This window comes from Lissotriton helveticus, chromosome 5_1 (assembly GCF_964261635.1).
Source record: "Lissotriton helveticus chromosome 5_1, aLisHel1.1, whole genome shotgun sequence".
Taxonomy (NCBI): Eukaryota; Metazoa; Chordata; class Amphibia; order Caudata; family Salamandridae; genus Lissotriton; species Lissotriton helveticus.
The window spans coordinates 1,547,300,943-1,547,324,344 of record NC_136065.1 but is presented as its reverse complement, the minus strand read 5'-3'; the positions used below and the strand labels follow the sequence as shown (position 1 = coordinate 1,547,324,344).

At 42.6% G+C, this 23,402-nt stretch overlaps 1 protein-coding gene and 1 long non-coding RNA gene across 3 annotated transcripts in view; one reads left to right on the top strand and one right to left on the bottom strand.

Moving 5' to 3' along the window:
- The window catches only part of TMCC2 (transmembrane and coiled-coil domain family 2), a 521,381-nt gene that overhangs the window by 393,936 nt on the left and 104,043 nt on the right, over positions 1–23,402 (top strand). The window lies entirely within an intron of this gene.
- LOC144755562 (uncharacterized) lies at positions 6,491–8,986 on the bottom strand. The gene is made up of 2 exons (XR_013594934.1): positions 8,402–8,986; positions 6,491–7,865 (listed from the first exon to the last, which is right to left on the bottom strand). It is a non-coding gene; the product is annotated as an uncharacterized LOC144755562 (long non-coding RNA).

The window sequence follows — 23,402 nt, the reverse complement described above, 5'->3', positions numbered from 1 at the left end:
AGTGCATCTTTTAATACACTAGAAAATCAGGGAGCAGATATTTTCCCTTGTCTAGACTTCGGCTGTTGTGTCCCCCGGGAATTCAGCCTGTCCCCAATGGATCTCATCCACCCCTCATATCTTTGATTGTCAGATATCACATCCCCGTGCAGAGATGGTCTACTCTCTTTCACCCAGTTGTTAAGATCTGGGTGCTCTATAATTTTCGCCCAGCGTGGAGTAGGCTTCTCCTTATCTGACACAGCTGTCTTTGTCACTTTTTTTCATCAGTTCTGAGACTGAAGGCGATGAATTTGTGGTCTGTCCAGGTTTGCGTCAAAGGGGCTGCAACTTTCATGGTGTCTAAATTAGAGCTGATGCAGTCTAGGACATGCCCAGCTCTGTGTGTAGGTTCCGTTGTGAGTAGTGACAACCCCAAAACATGTATCATCTCTTTGAAACACATCACATTAGGGTCGCTGATGCTATCCAAATGAAAATTTAAATCGCCTAATAGGGTAAAGTTGGCAGATTTGAGGGTTAGATTCGTTAGAACTTCACCCATGCTTTCTAAAAACTGAGTAGCTTGACCAGGGGGGCGATATATCAATGCCCCGGAAAAAGTAAAAGAGTCATGGGCCAAAAGATTAAAACCAAGACATTCTGCTCCTTTTATATCCAGTAATTCCGTGGTGGTACATTTGAGGGTATCTCGATGTATAATAGCCAGCCCTCCTCCTCTCTGAAGGGGTCTGTCCAGTCTTTGTATGAGGTAGCCAGAAGGCAAGGCCTGAACTATGTCAGGGTTAGACCAATCTTTGAGCCAGGTTTCCGTGATTAGGAGACAGTCCAAATCTTTTTCTGAGATAAGATCATATATATGGGGCGCATTTTTGCACATGGAGCGAGCATTGATGAGTCCTCCAGTAATGAATCTGCGCATTGATGAGTCCTCCAGTAATGAATCTGCGCGTGATTTTCTTCAGAGGCTTTTGATAGGGCTCTAGGTTTTGTTTACAATCTGGACAGCAAATAGGACCTGTCCACTTATCAACATTAATAGCCTGATGGCAGTGCTGAGAAGTAGAATTTAACGCTAATATATAGTCTTTAGTTAGCTGACCTGTTGTAGAGATCTATGCAGAATGAGCAGCCCCCAGCCCGTCCTTGGCGCGGACGGGCGCAGACGGGCTGGACTTAGGCTTGACTTCGGCGCGACACCGGCGTGCCCGCTACTCGCGTCCGCTGCACGGAGCAGTAGCCATCTTCCTTTATAGCCCCGTCTGCAGCGCTAGAGCGCTGGGACTTGTAGTTCCTTCGATAAGTTTGTGAGGGAAACTGATCACGCGTCTCCGGCCACAGCACCTAATCGTGCAGGCTTTTGCGGATTTTAGGGTTTGTCAGGATCCAGATAAAATACCAAATGCGGCGGAAATAAAAAGGGTGATAAACTAAAGCAAATTATTAAAAAATGACAAGCAAACTATCACCCGGCTTCCGCCTCAGGTGCACAATTGTTTAATGGGCAGACAAGTGAACAATTAAAGTTTCACCCGGCTTCCGCCTCTGGTGAGCAAGGAGTCTCAACATTATAACCGCCTCAGGTGAGCAAGGAGTATCAACATTACTTCTGTAAAACACTTCTGATGGAAATGGTATTGATTCTAAATAATATAAACAGAAATGGCTATGAATGTGACACGTCGAGTATATATATTATGTCAATTTATTGTGATTGATAGAATATTCTTGTTTAAAAACGTATGGCCCAATATCCTAATACACATTTCCAAACCCATAAGTTAAAATTGCACACTGACCGGTTTGAGAACATGTATGCAATTTGGGGTATGACCTATCTACAAATCCACAGGACGTCATTTTACTTAGGTAGGTCGCTATTTGTGAACCTCTGTGATTGGCTGCCAAGGCAGGGGCGGTGGTCTGCAGGGACAGAGGTCACTGTCCCTTCATTTGCATTCCCCAGTGGGAAGGGTTTCTTTGTTTTCTTTGTTTTTTAAACTAGCCTGTCCTGTCTCCATTAAAGCTACATGTGGTGATTTAAAAATAAAAAGATGTTTTCCGTCCATTAAGACATCAAGGTGATGTCAGTGTAGTCTGGACCACTGTTTGCTGTTCCCAAGGCTGCTCAACACGATTCCATAAATCCATTACCACTCCCAATGAGTTGCTTTTAGTTTTAGGGGACTGATTCTATCAGACATTTAAAGAGAAAAAGGGATTCTTTTTCTGCCCTTTATTGCTCACCGTATGGAGTGATACGCAGAGCAAACATAATCTCTTTCTCAGTCCATGCACCAAAACAGATTGCCTTGATTTGCCATAATTATGAATCGTGTAATGAAGATTTAGGCAATCTGGTGTATGACGAATTAGCATACTCTAAGTGCAAATTAATCACAAAATCAAAAACAAACAAAAATATTCCGCCTCTCTCAAGCTAGCAACCCAGGAGATGTTGTTCATAAACGTCTGAGCTGCATCTTAGTCTCGTACTAAGTACTTTAATTTTGCCCATGTTTTCTGCTACGATGACTTGTCTGTCAGGTAAGCACAGGATAAGGGGAAAGGAGGGCAACCTCTATTATCTGGCCAATGTCTATGCTCATGTTCAAATAGCATATCTCTGCATCCTTTCTCCCAACAAGACTGGTGATTGCCTGGAGGGAATTCCTCCACCAGGGTTGAAATACGTCAATACCGGATACACTATGTCATCTAGTAATGTCATAGTGTCATCGAAGCATAGCTAGAGGCATCTTAAGTGGAAGCGTGCCTAAAACATAAATGAAACAGGGAAGAGTGACCATTTTGATAGATTGAACTCTACCCCAAAGAGATAACCCTAGAGTTTTCCATTTGTCAAAATCACGCTGCATTTGAGATAGCAGAGGAGCTAGATTGTCTGCAACCATATTTTCCAGACCTTTATTATTTTTATTATTATAACTTTATTATTCCTAAGTATTTAAGGCGTGAAGACTGCCAGTGAAAAGGAAAGCCATGTACAGCTGCCTTTGTAGTGCCATCGGAAATGGGTAAAGCCTCGCTCTTGTGCCAATTAATTTTGTAGCCTGAAAAAGAAGAGAAATCATTAATAATTTGAAGGAGAGACGTAACAGATTGAGGAAGATTGATAAGAGTAAGTAAACTATCATCTGCATATAAGTAGATTTTAGAATATCTAATCGGAAGGGGAACACCTATTATTTGGGTAGATTGTCGAACTGTATCAGCCAACGGTTCCATTGCTAAAAGAAATAGTAGGGGGGATAGAGGACAACCATGGCGCGTTCCTCTCCGAATCGGAAATGTATCAGATATAAAACCACCACAATTCACCTGAGCAGAAGGATTATCATATAATAAGCGTACTTTAGCTATAAATTGATCACCTAAGCCATATCGTTACACTATTGCAAAAGGATAATCCCAATCAATGCGATCAAACGCTTTTTCTGCATCAAGTGAAAGGGCTAATGCATCTTCTGAAAGATGCTTGGCAGACTACAATGTATGGGCTAACGTACGGAGATGATTCCGAGAGGAGCGCCCCGGGAACAAAGCCGACTTGAGTGAGATGTATCAGAAAGGGCAAGACCTTGCGAAGGCGAGATGCTAGGATGCTGGCTAATATTTTGATATCACAATTTAATAACGAAATGGGTCTGTAACTACTTCATAGCAGAGGATCTTTACCAGGTTTAGGTAGCACAGCAATAACTGCTTTGTTAGAAAAAGGTCCCAATGAAGATTTATTATCTGCTTCTTGAAATGCGGCATGTAATTTATCAATGATAATATTTCCTGCCCATCTATAGAATTCAGCAGGAAATCCATCTTCCCCAGGGGCTTTATGGTAAGGTAAGACAGCAATGGCTTTAGAGATCTCATTCTCGGTAATTTCACCTTCAAGTAGGGCTCTGTCATCATCAGAGAGACGGGGAGATTTACATTTGCAAGGAAGGAAGATATCTTATCTGAATCTGTTTGGTTACCTGGGGTGTAAAGAGATTGATAATAAGAAGCAAATTCATTAACGATTTCTTGAGGTCTCGTGAGTATATTCCCTTGTGTTGATCGGATAGCTGGTATGGCTATTGCTACCTCCCTTTGGCGCAATTGAGCAGCTAACAATCTACCGACCTTCTCCCCCTGTTCATAGTGCCGTTCCTTCATTCTCTGCTAAGCATATTCAGCTTTAGAGGTAAAAAGGGTGTTTAAGGACATATGTGCTTGCTCTAGTAGTTTACGATTATGTAAGGTTGGTGTTGGTGTGTAAAGACGATAATAGGATTGAATGTCTTGTTCTAATTCTGTTTGTCGTGCAGTGTTCTGTTTATTAGCAAGCGCTGCATCACACATTAGCTGGCCCTGAATGTTGACTTTAGCTGCAGCCCAAATAGTCCTGCTGGAAGTGACAGAACCCTGATTAATTGAAAGATAATCTTGGAGATGTGATAGTAATTGGAGTTTACCCTTGGGTGTCCTATGGCGTTGTATATTCATACCCCATGGTTTGCGCCCTGGCCGAGAAAGTCCTAAATCTAAAGACGGAAGAACAGGAGAATGGTCAGCTAAGGCTGCTTCTAAAATATGGGACTCCATAACCAACTGAACCATTTTATGTGATGTCAAAAAGTAGTCTAAGCGAGAAAATGTTCCTTGGGTGGAAGAGAAGAATGTGTATTCTGCGTTTGTTGGATGACTAAGACGCTAATGATCAACCAATCTATAATCTGAAAGTATATAATTTAATATAGCCCTATCTGTGGCATTTCCTTTGTCTAGTTGACCTGTTTTGTCTAGGATAGGGTCTTGCACCAGATTCCAATTCACCAATGAGATAATGTGAGGCGTCAATCTCTGTCAGTAGATGGTTCAACTGGAGGAAGAATGATTTCTTAGTGCCTGTCGGGGCATAGATTGATCCTAAGCAGATGTAGGACTTACCAATACGTAGTTTAGCAAACACATAGCGACCATCAGGGTCCGACCATGTCTTGGAAATTGGGACTGGAAGTGATTTACGGATAAGGATTGCAACTCCACATTTGCGGATAGGACTGGTATCTGTGGATTCACCTTTTCGGATGCTGCTGTGGATGACCTTCCCCACCCAATCCCTGCAGAGTTTGTCAGATTCTAGGGCATCAAGTTGCGTTTCTTGTAAGAGAGCCACGTCAACATGTTTGGATTGGAGATAAGAAAGTACTTTTTTCCTTCTGATGTAGTGGGTGAGGCCATGCACATTCCATGTAATGGTAGAAAGTGGGCGAGTGGTTGTCATATTAAAATACTGTCAAAATAAATTAATAGTTCAAGAATCAATATGCTTGTCAAAGGAAAAGAACGATAAATTATTGAAAATACAGAGAGAGGGTAAAGGGCAGAGTAGAGAGAGGGGTTACTCTGGCTCACCACAAAAACAGCAGTATGTTGATATTAGAAAACAATCAGGAAGAAAAAAAAATATCCTAGATAGATAGTAAAGTAAAAACAATGCAATCATTTATGTGAGGGATTAGGATAAAGATGAAATGAGAGGAATGTAGAAGTGGAACAGGGTTGAGGAACCTAAAAGGGAGGAAAGGAATAAGGGTGTAATGAGAATAATTTGAAGAAAGAGGGTATAGATAATATAAAATTGGGAGTCCTAAACTGTCAACCGCAGGTCTGGGTGCACTGGACATCACTGCAGGGAGGACCCCCTTAGGGGAAAAGAAGGAGTTAGTATGGCGGGTAATAATAGAAGGTAGAAAGACCCATAGTGGCAGATTGATCGAGAGTCATGAATAGTGTAGAAGATGTCATAAGAGTGAGTAAGAGGAAAGTTAGAATTTAAGACCCACAGAGTAGTTGACAGTAAGGAGAGAAAAAATATCAATACAATTACATACGTCTATCTATATCAATGTAAAGGTGTATACATTATTGACATAAATAGGAATATGTCCCATTGTAACATGCTATAACTTAGAAGATTAAGCATTAGCTTATGATGGAATACAAATTACTCCTAATGTAAGTATTAACAATGAAAAAAAGCCTAAAAGGGGTAGAAAGCTTACTAGGAACTAATATCAGAAGTTTTAATAAGATAATATAGAATAGAATAGAATATTATTATAGGAGAGTAGTACATTACAATAGGACATATTGAAAAAGCAGGCAATCATTATGAGGCAAGAAAATATTGTACACATAGAATTAAAGAGAGAGTAAGGTAATAAAACTGGTTATAGATCATTTAACAATATTTAAAATACTTAAAATACCATAACTCGTAAAATGTATTTGATAATTAATGAATAGGGACCAGAATGTAATATAAGGACTACTATTAACTACAACTAATCTGACAAAGAACCAATTAAATAGCAGGGAGTTATGCAGTCCGCATCTATGGCATGCTGGAAGAACAGGTGATGATTATTAGGTAAAACAACATCATAAATGCAAAATTGAAGAAAGGAAAAGTAGAGGAAAATGCTATCTGCAATCTCACAATGTTTGAACACATAACATGCAGAAGTAGGCAGATTAGATCAGATATGCCAGTAATGAATGAAAACCAAAAATGAATAACATTTCTACTTTTAATTATAGCTAAATATATGAGTAATCAATTAGGTAGCAGGAAACTATTCAGACCTAACCATATTTGAATATCATAATATGTAAAGGCAGACAAATTAACTCCATTATTAGTATCAATGGAGGGAGACCAAGAATAAATACAAGGCCTACTGTTAACTACATCTAAACATATGAGTAACCAATTAAATAACAGAAAGTTGTTCAGTCCGCGTCTGAGGGAGTTTTAAGAGGAGACCTGGATTTGTCTCTATGCGAATCTTGTGTAAAGGTAGAGACAAATCGCAGAGCTGAATTGTTATCATCGTGGGAGAGCCTGGGTCTTTCCAAATTCCTACCACGGTGCCTAGAATCACTAAGGTTTCGTCGTCTGTACTCGGATAGCTGTGGGGAGAAAGAAGAGGATGATTGAAGTTCGTCATATTGTGAAGGTTGCGTTTCCATGTCTTGAGGTTTGATACCGTCTAGGAATCTCTGTAGATGTGCTGGATCGTAGAAGTCTTTAGAAACTCCATTTCTGGTGGTAAGAAATCGTGCAGGCTCAAATAAACCATATTTGGTGTCTAATTGCCGCAATTGAGAGCGCATGGAGAGGAATGCTTTCCGTCGCTCATTCGTTTTCTTAGAAAAATCAGCTGCCATGTGAATTAGATGACCCTCGAACAAAAAAGAACCTTGTGAGCGAGCTGCAGCCAACAGTTGTCTTGTCTGTTCATGACGAAGAAAACAAGCAATAATTGTTCTCGAATGCGCTGCAGGTTCCTTACGTGGGGCACCAATTCTGTGAGCTCACTGGATTTCCAGAGGTGGATTGAAAGAAATACCAGATAGGTTTGGAAGGAGATTGCAAAGAAATGCTTTAGTGTTTTGTCCTTCAATATGTTCAGGAAATCCAAAGAAGTGGATATTGTCTCTTCTGCTGAGGTCTTCCAAGTCAATGATTTTGCTGTGAAGATAGAGAAGATCTTGGTCTTTGATTTGAATTGATTCAAAACGATTTTCCATTTCCAGAACTCTGGAATCAAGACCTTCAATTTTGGTATGGAAACTTGTAATGTCTGCTCTAATTGACTTGGTTTCTTCAGCCAAGGTTGTGATTGTGATATCCATGCCATCTAAGTGGAGACTGACCCCAGAGATCTCAAGTAATATACGTTGCATGGTCTCCGCTGATGCATGTGCAGTAGTGGTGGGCGAAGTCTGAGGTAAATTAGATGAATAAGATGTATTCCCTTTCATTGGCAGGGTGTTAGATTGTTTGAGAGTGTCTGCGAAAAGAGGTTGTTAAGGATTTTTGCTTCGTTGCTTATTAGCAGACACAGTATTTTTGATGGAAACTTTGAAGTAGCGTAGAGGCGTTGTTTCGTGGTATGAGATAATTTTATATACAACTTACTGAGGAAGACAATTGGGGAGATACAGCAAAATATCTGCAATAATATGACAGCTAGCAACTGCGTGTAGGATAAATGTAAAAAATTAACAATACATCATTTACCTTTACATTAGCAGCCAGGCGTTAATATGTGTTAAAGACAGTTCCACTTGAAAAGTAATCATGGCTTACCCCCAACTAAAATAAATCATAGACTCATATATAATGACAAATATAAGCACAGTTTGTAAAACTGCAAAAAGGTAAAAGGAGGGAGGCAAGTTATAGAGTGACATGATTTGTACAATATCAAAAGATTCCCCTTAATCATGAGTGTGAGAGGGGGAATAATGGCTGAATTCTCAAGTCACATGAAAAACAGCGATGTACAACAAAAAAGGATTCAGGAGTATTTGAAATGACGGATACAGCTGCAGTTTCTCATAGATATTGCATTACAGCAATATTGTCATCCATAGGAGGCACTGTGTCAGGAAGCAAAGAAAAGCCTCTCAAACTACATGAGGAAGCGCTTTTGCAGTGGCAAGTGAGGAGAAATGGCCTTGTCAGACTGGAAGGCGCGGCCTCAGACATGCCAGTCAATCATCGGTGAAAGATGCTGGTTCTGCTGCCATCAGGATAGAAATTTCTAAGAGGCGCAGTTTCCTTGATGTGAGGAGGCGCTGTCATAAGGGAGTTCTTAGCTGCACTTGGCGGCATGAGGGCGCGGCCTTGTGAGGAAAGAAGGCGCGGCCTAAAGCAACGCGTCAAGCAGGGAAGCGCGGGGTAGAACAGATCCGCGCGAGCACCACTAACACCTCACTGACGCTCATGTCGGAAAATCACCTTAGGGGTCACCGAATGTCAGGAAATTCAGCTGAGTCCATCTTCAAGTCTTCTGACTACGGCTGGGCAAGAAAAGGAGTCTCTTCGACCACTGGTAAGTGAAGAAATCCCGTCAGGGGTCCGTCCCGCGACGGAGCTCACCCTTCAGGCGGCCATCTTCCTGTGTGGCCAGACCATGCCCCTCGACAGCTCTATGTATTAAACAGATTTTCCCTTCCTGTTTGCGTGCCACTTTAGTCAGTACTTCTGCCCAGTAAACTTGTATTTTCAGGCACTCCCACGTCATATGTTGGAAATCTGCCCTCTCACTTTAACATTATGGGCACACAGTGGCGTAGATTTGACTGATCTTATGTGCTGTGAGGTATGCCATGGGCAGTACATTGAACTGTATATAATTTTGATGTTGTGAGCAACCTGAAGTGGATACACTAAGGGCCTCTGCCATTCCTTATAAATGAACATCTGTCTCACTGTTGTCTCACATTTGTCTCTGAAGGGTTGCAGAGATATTCCTGTGTGTTCCAGTAGTGATTTATAATGCGATGTAATCAACCTGTGGCCACTGTCTATCGTGTGCAGTCTGCAACACAGCATTTGTTTGTGGCTCTAGAAATTCCAAGTTCTAGTGTTGTCTAATGGTGTGTTGCATTCTACCATACATCAGGAATTGGCCCCTCAGGAGGCCCCAATTTTCTACCAAAGGTGGGAAGGAAGTATGGGTAGCGTTAGGAAATAGATCCCCTACTGTATGATACCCCACTGCCTCCTGCAGTTGCATATCTTGGCTGGTGAGAGACCCTTTGTTTGTCTAGAATCCTCGTGGGAACGCAGGGGCATATAGCAGTGCTGACTGCCAAAACCATCTTTAAAATAGGAATTGTCATAAATTGTGGCTTACCATTCCATGCTCTGTGGGTCAATAGTAATCATACTTTGAGCACACTCATGTTGCCTGTATTTTAGACAAGAAACATGTAAGCTGCCTAGAACTTGTGCCCCCACTATGCTCTGCGTAGGAGCTTACAGATTGCACCACTCATGACATGTTCAATGACTTCATTGATGATATAACTGATAACATCTCAAATGACATCATTGATGACAACACTGGGCATGGTGGAGGCACAAGTTCTAGTTGTAACTAGTGAATGTCAGTTTTTTTGAGTTTCAAATGTTTTAACTGACATTTTCACCTAATTATATATAAATGTTGTTTTATGAGTAATAGTTGTTTTATCTATTTTACAAATCCCTATAACCAGTTCAAGTCCATGCTCAGTGTGGCAATCTTTGGTGCATCCAGAGGAACTGGAGGAAGGAGTATGAGGCATTTCTCAACACAAAATATAAAGCCTCAATCAGGACTTATCACAATGAAATGAAGAAAGCTCAGGCTAAATTTTATGAGGAAAACATTATGCAGGCCTCAAACTCCCCCAAGGAATTATACAAGGTTGTCAAAGCACTAACCATCACCCAGGAAAGCAAAACTCTCCCACAATCTACAAAAGAAAGATGTAATGAAATAGCATCTTTTTTCACAAAAAAGTGGAAGATATCTATGATCAACTTCAGGACAAGTCAGAGCTAGTTTCTTGTGAGAAAATTTACCTCAGGGAATTATCTTCAACTCCGTGTTATCTCAGTTCCCTTTGCTGAAGGAAGTGGGTATCTGTAACCAAATCAGGATCGCCACCAGACCCTTCACTCCCACATGTTCTATCCAAAGTGATAGATGTCATCCTGCCCTCACTAAGGGAGTTACTCAATCGCTCACTAGACTCGGGATTTGTCCCAAAATACTGGAAGCATTCAGTAACAGAACACTAATAAAAAATTCTCCTTTAGATCCAGTAATACTTGGTATCTTCCGACCCATATAATTACTCCCTATTGTAGGTGCACTTTTGGAGAAACTTGTCAACCGGACATTAACCAGTTTTTGGGAGGATAATGACATTCTTCATCCGACCCAGATGGGCTTCCTTACCCATCACAGCACCGAGGCGGTGCTATTGGGGGTCACGGAGGAGCTCATAGATATACTGGACAATGGGGGTCCACTGCTATCCTGCTTCTTCACCTAAGCACGTTGTTTGATACTGTAGACCATACCATTTTAAGAGATAGGCTCAAGGAAGTAGGAATTCAGGATAAAGCCTTGGATTGGCTCACCTCCTTCTTAGAAAACAGATCCTATCAAGTCATGGAAAATGCCTACTTCTCGGATAGTCTGCCATCCATATGTGGAGTGCCACAGGGATCGTTGCTCAGCACAACCCTTTTTAACGTTTATGTTCTACAGCTGGCTACAATTGTGCAGGAGTTTGGTATCTTGGCTATCTCCTATGCAGACGATACCCAGTTGGTAGTTTCTCTGACAAAAGTACTTGAGCATCAACAACTGGTACCTTGCTTGGAAAGAGTGGCCAATTGGGTGACAAACTGCTGTCTGAAACTGAACGGTGAAAAAACTGAACTAATGATATTATAGTCAGACCTAGACCACTGGATAGCTGGCCAAATAGCATGGGCAACCCCCCCAGATCCAAATCCCCTATAAAAATGTGAGAATGTTGGCTGGATAGAGCTAAATCAGCTGGCATCTGCTTCCGTCTACCTAGAATGATCAGGAAGATATTAGCACAGATCCCAGAGCATTTAAGGAAAACTGTGATCCAAACCCTCATAGTTTCTCGTTTAGAATACGGTAATTCTCTTTACGCGGGCTTGCCAAAGTATGTAATAAAAATACTTCAGGTGTTGCAAACTGTAGCAGCAAGGCTTCTCCTAAAGGCCCCTGGAATTCTCTGGTTTTCTCTTTAAGACTTTTCACTTCAACTGAGAGTTTTTGCAAGCAGTTGAAGAACAGGCTATTTTAATTCTGCTGGTATGCCATGGGCTGTTATGTTAGCGCTAGGAAGCCCTTTAGGGAAGCCATGCGCTTTATAAATCCCATTAACATAACTTGTTCACCACTAAACCCTAAAGTCAGACAAGTGGACGTCATTCAACAACATCCATCCCCAAAGGAAGAGACAGCATTGCATTTCCCAGCATACATATCAACAGGAAGTGGCATAATTGCATTTCCCAGCATGTGATATCACTTCCGCTGTCTCTTAACTTCAAACAACTCACCAGAGTATCCTAACAGACAGGCTGACACAGACATGGGTGTCTCCTGTTTGGACCTGTTGGAGCCAAGAAGGGCCTTGGCTAAAACCCATACTTCACTGCAGCATACAGGGTAAAATATAATCATGTGCCTCACCCAGCACTCCACAGTAGTCATCCACATTGTCACATTGTCACACCCAGCTCTGGACTACACAAACACATAAGCCTCCTCACTGTTCAGAGACCCAGCCTCATACACACCCCACTAACCACCACATAGCCTGAAACTATTGAACACCAGTTCTATCATATGATTGTGCGCAGATTTCTTATAATCTTACAGTTCTCCAGGGTTCTTCCTTGTCTTCTGTCACCTTCAAGCCCGTTGTGAATCTTCAGCATCAGAATTCACCAATATGCCAGCGACTCACAACTGTATTTGAAAGTCCCCTGTACTCCATCATCCAATGCTTCAATAACCACCTCCACCTAATCCATGCCTGATTTTCAAGCACCCTAACAGAATTCCTGCTATTCACCAAGAACAGGAAGAAACAACTTGAAGCTGGACTGATTTCAGTGCCAACTTCTATCCAATTCTAAGTCACTCGGTTTCACCATGGTCATCGATCACACCCTCATGGAACTCATCACCCATGATGGCCTGGTATTATCTCTCTCTCCTTTAGAAAGTGAAACCATCCCCCTCCTCCCCCAAAAAAGTGCCTTCAGAACTGCTGCTCAAGCCATCATACTTCCACATTTGGATGGTGGATGTGCCATGGCCAGACCACACACTGTCCAGCCCACATTTTGTAGCACCCTCATTAAGGGCCTGTAGAAATATGATTACCACATCACATCTACCCTAATGGAACTCACCCATTTCTGGGAGATTGTCCTTAACATAAAGTTTGTAAGATATTTAGCATTTTTTCTCAAATGTGATAATTCCCTCTAGTCCCCTTGAACAGGTGCAGTGCATTGTGGAAATTTGGAAAGCAGTGGTACGCGAATTGCCACTTTAAGCCACCTGTCTTTCATTAGCTGGAATCACCTAAGGGCTGTCTGGAAACATAACAAAACCATAAGTGCTCTGTACATTGTAAGATTTCCTTCGCTGATGCCTGACCTTCCCGATACCAAGTCGCTGACTAGGAAATCACAATGAACATGAATGTAGTCAGATTTTTAGCAATTTGTTCCCAAAACATTGTAATTTCCTCCACTCTCCCTCGTGCAGAAGCATGTCCTTACCAAGGTGTGACCCTCGTTGTTGTTCCTCTGAGTCTCTTTGTTGAGTCGTCTTACCAAACATGTATGGATTTTTTAAGGGTTTGCGATACCCACAAATGATAAACTGGGTGCATTTGGGAAAATTGCAAAGCTACTGAAAGTAGTATATCAGTTGAGGTTACTTGAAATTTGGTTGCAGGTATTACCCGTCGACTCTTTGGAAACCTGCCACAACTATATATTTACAAAATATACACATCATAAGACTTCTATGGCTCAGTGCCAGACCACCTTTACCCTGATTCTCTGAACTGAACAATGCACTGAACTTAAATTTTGTTAAAGTTTCGCCATTTTTTCCGAATATATGGTAGATTGCCAGATCTGAACCAAATATGTGTTCCTCCAGGTCTTGTGAGTGCTGAGTTATTAGACATGCATGGATTTTCTGTTGGTTTGAACAGAGATCCAGGCACTAGACACTTTTGATGGCCTAAGATTCCATGGGTGAGATCTGTAGTATTTAGGTCTGGGTTGGCCAGCAATCAGGGGAATGTACCAACATTTCTGAAAAGCAGATGTGCAAAGGAATTTACAGTGATGCAGCATGCATGAATCCCAACACATTTTATTAACCATAATCCCATGCAATTGTCAAAGAATGTAAAAAGTGCAAAAGAAATCACAATTTCTTCACTTTTCTGTGACAGAAAACTCCAAATAGCAAGGGTCCTCTCATCCAGAGTTTCCATACTTCTCGTGGTCAAAAACAGTATACTGCACATGTGGATGGTGTGTGTTTTTCTGTTTCTCTCAATGAATGCTGAACTTTTTGTGACACAATTGTGAGGTAATTCTCCTTTTTTTTAAAAAAATGTTTAATCTGTTCAGGGAATTCTGGGCAACAAAAAGTAGAGACATTCATGTGAGCCACACCTCCCAGGACTCCTCCAGGTGTCTAATATTCAGAAATTACAGGGATTGGTTTGGTTCTGTAGGTGCCAGACCTGTCTGGGTTTTTTAATTTTTTAATTTTTTTTAAAAAGGTTTTATATAGCGCTGGCTGGACCCAAGAGTATCAGAGCGCTTTGCAATGTTTAGTAATGCAAAATTGCAATATAACATTTGACCAATGAGGTAACAAACAAGGCAATTTGAGAATTTTAAACAGTATTCTTTTTTTTGTTTTTTTTGTTTTTTAATTGAGGTAAATTGACTAGGAAAACATTAGTCAAACAACCAATCGTAGATAGTAGGACTGGTAGATAGCATAGTTAGTTGCTGAATGAAGAGGTGGGAGGGAGTGAAAGTGAAGAGCGACTGTGGAGTGTGAAGGGTAAGGGGAAAGCAGGTGGGAGTAGGTGGGAACTACCCGAAAAATAAAAGGGGGGAGGTGCTCGTAAATGAAAGAATTGAAAGGAGGGGGGAAGGGGTGACACAATAAGTAGAGGCAACCTACAGAGTCAGGGCAAGGGTAAGAATTAGTGTCCAGTGACAAGGTGTTAAGGACCCCAGTATTTATTGAGAAGGTGCAGCTTGAGGTCTTTTTTGAAGCTGAGGTAGGAGGGGTTGCAACATAGATCTTTGTCGTGGGGTTTCCAGACAGAGGGCACATTTCCTGAGAAAGAGAGCGGTTGTGTAGATTTCTTGTTTAACAAGCGAGGGACTAGGACAAGAGCGTTAGTGCTCCTCATTGTTCTAGTACAGCCCGCTTTGTGGAGTTTATCAGAGAGGTAAGATGGGGTGTTTTGATGAAGGGCTTTGTGCGTGATCAAAGCAGTATTGTAGGTGGGTCTGCCATCGATACGAAGCCATTTAAGGTATTTGAGGACAAGGGAGATATGATCAAACTGCTTACAGTCGATAATAAGTCTGGCAGCAAGGTTAAGTACGGATTTGATAGGGGCTAGGTGGACATTCGGAGTTCCAGAGAGAATGGCATTACCATAGTCGAGTCTATACAGGACCAGTGATTGCACCACTGATTTAAAGTCATCAGCAGGAATGAAGGGTTTAATTTTCTTGAGATTGTGGAGTGTGAAGATAGCACCTTTGGCCGAATTTTTTATGCGGGGAGTAAGACTAAGGCTCTGCTCGATGCTGATGCCGAGGGATTTAACTGAGTTAGAGATGGAAAGAGAACAGTTGAGAGCTTTGATGTCCGAGATCCAGTGTTGAATGGGAAGTAAGTTGTTTTTAGGAGAGAATAGAATGATTTCCATTTTTTTAGGGTTGAGTTTGAGGTGGTTGTGATGGAACCAATATTTAATCTTAGTCAAGGCATCATTGAGGTGTAGAACATCCGCATTGGATTTAATCTTACGGCAAAGAGGTGGTAACTAATTTTCAATTGCTTAAGAATGAGGGTGAGGGGGTTCCATGAAGTGGTTGAATAGAGTGGGAGAGAGATTAATGCCCTGCGGAACGCCCAAGGAGACCGGCAAAGGTTCAGAAAAGCAATCACTTACTTTAATTTTTTGGGTTCTGTGTTGGAAAAAGGAGGTGAACCATTTGAGAACAGCACCACTGAAGCCAAAACGGTCTTTGAGAATATTGAGTAAGACAGCGTGGTTAACAGTATCAAAAGCTGCAGAGAGGTCAAGGAGAATGAGAAGGGAGGATTCACCCTTGTCTAGGGAGTGGTGGATGTCATCAATAATGTTGAGCATGGCAGTATCAGTGCTGCAGCCCTTTCGAAAGCCTGTCTGTAATGCGTCCAAGAGGTTGAATGAGTCGATGTGTTTGTCCAACTGGAGTAGGGCGCGTTTTTCAAGGGCCTTAGTTGGGAAAGGAAGGTTAGTAATAGGGCGCAAATTATTTAAGTCATTAGGGTCAGCTGTAGCGTTTTTGATGGTGGGGTGATTTGCCCTAGTTGGAGGGAGGCATGGACACTACCGGTGGATAGGGAGGAGTTGATGATAGAGGTCCAATATGGGGCGATAATGTGTTTTAGGTTTTGGACAAGATAGGCAGGGAGGGGATCTCTGGTATGCAATGATGGTTTAAGCTTGGTGATGATGTTGAGGACTTCCTGTTAGACCGGGCAAAAGTTATTCCAGGATGCAATGTTTTTTAACTGGGGGCTAGTGTAATAGGGTTCAGAAGGGGTGACAATGGGGGGGAGTTGGGAAGAGTCCGGGGAAGGGGTAGGTGTGGATGGAGACTTATGGGGAATGTCAAGGAGGGGTGGTAGGCTATGCGGGAGGGGAGTTAAGAGGAAGGATTGATCAATCTTAGCGATTTTATCCGAGAAGAAGCTAGCAATTTCTTCACATCTCTCGACCATAGCCATTAATTTGCGGGGGCTGAAGCAGTTTGGTTTTTGACACCGATAAATAATTTTCTCGGTCGGTTTCTTGCCCGGTCGAGTTGTGAACGGAAGAAGAAGGCCTTTTCATTGAAGATGTGTTTTTTGTAGTTGGCCCTTGCAGCTCTGAGGAGGACAAGATTTGAGGGGGAGGGGTGTTGCCTCCACGTGCGTGCAGTCAGCCTAAGAGCGCATCTCTCATTGTTGAGGTCAGTGTTGAACCAGGATTTGGAGGGGTTATGCTTTTGCCGCTTTAATTTGGTTGGGGCAATTTGGTCAAGGACTTCAACGAAGGATTTGTTGTAGTGTTCAGTAAGACCATTAGCACTTTGTGAGAGAGGAGTAAGCCGTAAATGTGCTTTGATCTTAGTCTCCAGTCCGCCCGGAGGAATAAGGTGAAGATTTCTGGTCAATTTCTTATGTTTAAAGGTTGTAGGGGAAGGGGGGGGGGGGCACAAAGCTGGTGATCGTGAAGAGGACAAGGTGGTGGTCGGACCAGTCAATGGGGAGGATGTGGGAAAGGGAAGCCAGTTCTTTGCTAGTTATGATAGCGTCAAGAGTGGCACCTTTGGAGTGCGTGGGAGAGTGGCAGAGTTGTTTCCAGTCACTAATATCGAGTAGGTCATTGATGAGACTAAATGAGGGATTGTCATTTTTGTTCCAGTGGAGGTTAAAGTCTCTGAGGAAGAGGTTTCTAGAATTGGAAATCGAGGATTGGGTAAGAAGATCGGACAATTCCTCCACAAAGGAAAGAGGGTCACCGGGGGATGATAGATGTTATGTAGACGAATAGGGGGGAACCCTGAACTATAAGTTCAGCACCAAGGTTTTCAAAAGTAGTATGGTCGGAGTGCTGAACAGGTAAGAGTTGAAGTTCTTCTTTATAGATTATGGCAAGGCCCCCTCCAATTTTGTCTAGCCTTTCTGAGGATGGAGAAATCAGGGGGAGAGAGCAGGTCAGGGATTGATGATGAGTGGACATTGAGCCAGGTATCCATAAGAAAGGCAATGACAATGGCTTCACTAAGGATAGTTTCCACGATTTTTGATGCATGACAGGCTGCTGATCTGCAGTTAACCAGCATGCAGTTAAGGGGTATAGGGTTGTTTTTTGTGAGGGAACAGGAATGGATAGTGGTGAGTTGTTGTGGGGGCTGAGTGAGATTGGAGAGGAAGGGATCCTACTTGTCCCCAGGATCACAGGGATATTTGAGTGAGGTGAAAAGGTGTTTGTAGTCAAGGCAAGAGGGGGGTGGGATTTATTGAGGTCAAGGAGGTCGGAGGAGGGAAGATGGCTCCGGGAGTAGAGTGGACTGAGTAAACCATTACGTGCAAGGCGGTCTAGGTGGAGAATTGCTGCAAGGGGAAGTACTCCCTTGGTGAGGGAGTGTGGTGTTAGTTTGTACAGAGCCCAAGGGATAGGCATTATTGGAGGGATTCATTGAGGAGAGGGAGTTGAAGTCATTTATGAGAGAAGAAAGTTCTAACTCGAGGGTTGAGAAGGTGGAGTTCTATATTGAGAAGTGACTGGGTAAGAAGCGAGACAGGAAAGGGGGCTAGGAGGTCGAGGGAGAGGTGTATGTTCCATGTTGGTCGGGAAGGGAGATCTCTGGTGTGGACAGGGTGGGAAGCCAGGTGGGGGGAAGTGAGGGGTGTTTAGGTTGCAGAATAGAGGTGAAATTGAAGGGTGTGAGAGAGCATTCTCAGGAGTTGTCTAGGTGTCATGAGAAGAAAAGGGGGACTGTGGGGTGAAGAGGGCTGTTAATTTGGTCATGGGGGAAGGTTACTAGGAGAGACGGAGATTGGAGTTATTAGTGGAGCTATCAGGGGATCGAGGTGAGGGGGTACAAGAGGAGTAGGGAGGGTTTGGGTGGCTGAGGGAGGTGTAGGAATGTCAGGAGGAGGGAGAGATGTTAACGAGGCGGGGGAAAATACATCTGGGATTCGGGGATTTCATTGATGGTTGATGAGTCAGGGCAAGGATGGGTTGGGGTCAAGGAGGGAGAGGATGAAAGGGCATTCTGTGATTGGGCGGCTGAAAGGTTAGAGATAAGAGTAGGTAGTAGGTAGTGGGAGAAGATATTTCCTGATTTGAAAATAGAGATCTCTATTTCGCCAAGAAAAGTGGGGGAAGGAGTGGTGGATGGTTTCAGACCATATGGGATTTTGCAGGATTTTGTGATAGGAAGGTGGTGGAGGAAGATACTTTTCCATTTAGAGGGGCGTTTGGAGTAGATGTAGTTAGTTTTTATAATGGAGTTTAGGCTAAGGTGGTTGTCAACAAATAAGGTTTCTTGGTGACATATTAGAAGTTTGTGTTTAAAGTTTTTCTTGCCATTTTTGGAAAGGTTGGGGGGTAAAAGATGGACCAAGACTTAGGGCCATGCCTAGTGATGGGTGAGTCCAGTATCGCTAGAGTATGATTGAAGGGAGGCATGGTGGTTCAACTGGAGTGGTCAGGGGGCGTGGGGAAGATGTGCGGGAGGGAGATTGGAGTGGGGCACAGAGGGGAGGGGAATACAAAGGGGAGGCGATGGTAAGTCAGTGAAATGTAATATCCCCAGGTAAGGGCAGGGGTCGTGCGATGAGGTGGCTCAAGCCGGAGGAGTTAGGGGGGAAGAAAGTTGGAAGAAGGGGGAGTCCAGGAGTAGAGACAATAGACAGGGTCAATATCATGAGATAGGGGAGTATGGAAAGGTAGAACCAATAGGGGAGGGGCGGGGGGAAGTCAGTGAAAGGTAATATCTCCAGATAAGGGCAGGGGCCATGCGATGAGGTGACTCAAGCGGGAGGCGTTAGGGGGGGAATAAAGATGGAAGAAGGGTGGGAGTCCAGGAGTAGAGAAAATAGACAGGGTCAATATGTAAATGTAAATGTAAATGTAAATGTATTTCGATTTATATAGCGCACTAATCACCCAGAGGTCTCAAGGCGCTTGCTTAGGGAACCCGTCCTGGTATTCCCCTGTGAGATACCCCGGCCGGGTATCCACAAGGTGAAAGCCAGGCATCCCGCCGCGAGGGGCCGTAGTGGAGATTAAGCAAGCTATTGCCCAGAGTCGCAGAGTGTGACCCCGTGAGTCGAGTAGGCACCAGAGCGAGAATTGTCGAGACTGTGGAATTTTTGAGCCAGAGACCCGCCGAGGCGGGGAATCGAACCCAGGTCCACGGCCGATCTCAGCTTCCGGGTCTGCCGCCTCTAACCACTGAGCCATGCTTCTCCACTATCATGAGGCAGGGTAGTATGGAAAGGTAGAACCAGTTGGGAGATAAAACAATGGAGTGAAATAGGGAAAAGGAAGGGGGAAGAATGAAACAGAGGTAAACAATAATAAAAACAGATCAGTGGAACAATAATAATAAACAGCTCAGTGGAGTACAAGGAGACGAAAGTACTAAGTGCAGCTGTGCGTCTTCTTCAATGGTAGGCTATATAACTTTCAGAAAATTAAAACCCAAAAAAAAAAAGAAAATCCTTAGGTCCCAGGCCGATATGTGTGTGTGCAATCATTAGCAAGGAGCCAGAAGTCGTTTCCATTTTTCTTAGCCTAGCAAACTCTTCAAACAGCTTCAGGAGCCCCGCTGTGTGTGTCTGTCTGGGATGTATGACATTACAACGCATGCTTTTACATCGCATGCCTTTACAACGCGGTTTTTACATCGCAAACCTTTACAACGCATAGCGCTTTGGGGTGCTGGATAGTGAAAAGTTTAATTTACTATTCCAACTCCAGTCCCCGTGGACACTAGGGAAGGTGTTGGATAGTAAATTAAACTTATTCCCTATCCTAGAGTGCCCCCCAGCGCAATGCGTTGTAATGATTTGCGTTGTAAAAGTTGCGTCGTAAAGGCACTGCGTGGTAAAAGTTGCGTTGTAAAGGATGTTTCCCGTCTGTCTGTACCTCAGCAAAGAGCTGAAAGCTGTCGGGATTTTTTCTTAACCCAACAATGAGATAATGCAGTCTTATGTTTGAAAATTACATTTGAAGTGATTTTTAAGTTAACAGCTTAGTGAGTACCTCACTGTTTCGCCAAGCACCACTGCCTTTGATATGCATGCACACCGTCATCATTCGTTTTATTGGCAACTCTTCACAGTAGAAAAACACATTATACAAATGCACAAGTAGTATTACATTATATATGATAGGACAAAGATCAACATTATAAAATACACTCTCATTAATTCAAGATCAGCATAATTGTACCAGAAGCGAAATTCTAAATTCAAGTCTAAGAATAATACCGAAGCATTAATAAAAACAGATCACATAGTATTGGATATTTCAAAGCAGGTGAAGTCGGTAAACTTCACAATTATTAGTGACATTAGCGTAATTAACATGTATCTATAAGACTTGCTACCACTCTTGCCTGTTCAGTTTACTCCTCTCCAACCATACACTCTAAGCTTATTGAGTCAGGGTATATCGAAAGGCTTGTTTGAGAGAGTGCACCTCTTCATAAGTAAAAAGTCTTAGTTAACATGATGAATTCCTTCATTTTCGAATACTAGGATTAACCACATCCTCCTAATATCTATATGTTGTAGGCAAAAGTAGAAGAAATGAGTTATGGCGGTTTGAGATTTGTCTTCACATTCACACAAGGATGAGGAAATATTACCATTCCAATCGGAAACTTTGGTTGCAAGTAGTAGAGTCCACAGTCTCCGGATTAAGAATACAATTCTAGGTCTCTATATAAGCAGGTTGTACAGGTCATAGCAGCAATACTAAACATGTGGTTCTATGTAAGACCTTTTCCTGGACATGAAAACGTTTCTTTGCTATCTACATACTCCAGGATCGGTCTACATTATAGATTCCCATGCAGGTCACCCTTTCAGTGGTAAGGTTCAGAGACGTTTTATGGCGTGGTCAAAGTGGGCTCTGGCCCAGGGCAGCAAACTTTCAGGGGGTGCCTGTTAGCTTCTCTGGCTCTGTTCTCCAAACAGTCCTGCCTGATGAGCTTGAATGATTTCTAAACATAGATTAGTTTAAGTTCCATTTTCATTCAATTTATTTTTAATAGAGGTAATATGTGGGAGTCTGTTTCAGACATTTTGCAGGTAAATGTTGTGTTTATGTTTCACAACACCATGCAAAATCTATTTTAAAAAGTTCCTTTTAGATCAGAAGAGAACCTCACGTGCGAAATGGCAGTGGATCATCGAGATTATGTGCAGTAATATTAGTGAGATGCTGCGATATTACTGTATTGAAAACGCACATCACTTTCCTTCAATATTAGGTTGAAAAACATGTAGAAGTTGGTCCAGTCTGCCTGTTAAGTGCCATTGACCTTCTGAAAGATGTTATCAGAAAGCTGAAATCGGATCATAAATTCACAGCTGTTCAGAACTGGGGACCCCAACATATGTTTGGCCCAGGGCCCCCAAAATCCTTAAGCTGTCCCTGGTAATGTTTTTAGTTCTTAAGTGCTTTATTGCGCTCTTACATTCTAAGATGACCTCTAGGACGGAGCCTAGGGCCAATGAGTGAATTGACTGCACCTGAAAAGAACGAGAGGTTGTTGGTGGGTGACTGTTTTAATGTTATTTAAATATTGCTGTGTATTGAAATACAACGGGATTAACGACACAGACTATTCAAAGCATGTGAATCTCTTTTTGATTTCACAATTTTTTATTGGGAGTTTGCAACAGAAATAACAAAGGCACATACATAAATGATAAGTGATAAATGATAAAGAAGAACAAAAAGAATTGACCATGATGCAATTAAGAGACAAGGATGCAAATATCATGAATTGGTACATAATAAAGAAAAATAAACACAGGTACATCAATGCTGGCGTTACATGGAGTCATAACCAGTCATTAGGTATAAACCAAAATCAAAGCGATGCTTGGAAGTGTTGTAGTAAACAGCTCAATACAGTATCTACACGGAAGTGGTGAGTGCATATGTACAAGTGGTAAACGCTGCATTGAGGGCTAACAGGTATAAGCAGCAGCGGCAGGGTAAACTTTGATTCAATTGTAAGATTACGGGTGAGGGTTCAGCCCCAGAAACCAGGGGTGTGGAAGGGGAATTCATGGGGGTTTGTGTACACTGAAGTAAATGTCTAGTGAAGACCACATTTTCCTATGAGGGGGGCGCCAAGGGGTGTTCAGGAGAGAAATATTGTCAGCCCCTCTTAGACTGGAGATCCAGTTTAGCCAATGCTTAAAGGATGCTTTACGGGTGCCCTTCCAATTGTTTAGGATTATTTTTACAGCTGCTGTGAATAGGAGGTCAAGTAAGGCCTTGTCATCTTCAGATAATGAAGTAGTTTTAATAAATCCCAAAACTAGGGTGGAGAATTCCCGTGTGAGGGAGATGGAAAATACTTTAGTGATGAACGCAAAGATTTTATCCCAGAAGGCTGTAACACAAGCACATTTGAGTACTAAGTGTTCGAGATCGCCCTTTCCCTCGCTACAATTCCAGCATGTGTCATCATCTCTAATATTATGCAAGAAGAGGCGTGCTGGGGTCCAAAAAGCTTTGTGGAGGAGACAAAACTTAGTTTGGGAGAGAGTAGGGCTAATTTTGTGTCGTGTGGCAGATTCCCACGTTTTGGCCCACTCCACATCTGAGATTGGTGTCGAGGAGAACGATTCCCAAAACTGCCGTAGATCTTTGGTAAGGTTGGACTGTTGTGGGCACAATAGTTTGTAGAGTCTAGAGACTTGGTGGCCTAGTCTATTGAGGGTAACTAAGAAGCCTGGGAGGGAGGGTGTCTGTTTGGTGAGTTTTGCTTTGGAGATTGCTACTTTGACATTCAAAAAGTTATAAAATTTGAATGACCCTAAGCCATATCTATTCTGCAATTCAGCAAAAGAGAGTGGTACGGACTCGTTAAAGAGTTGGTGTGGGAAGAATATACCTTTAGCAACCCAGGTATCGTTGTG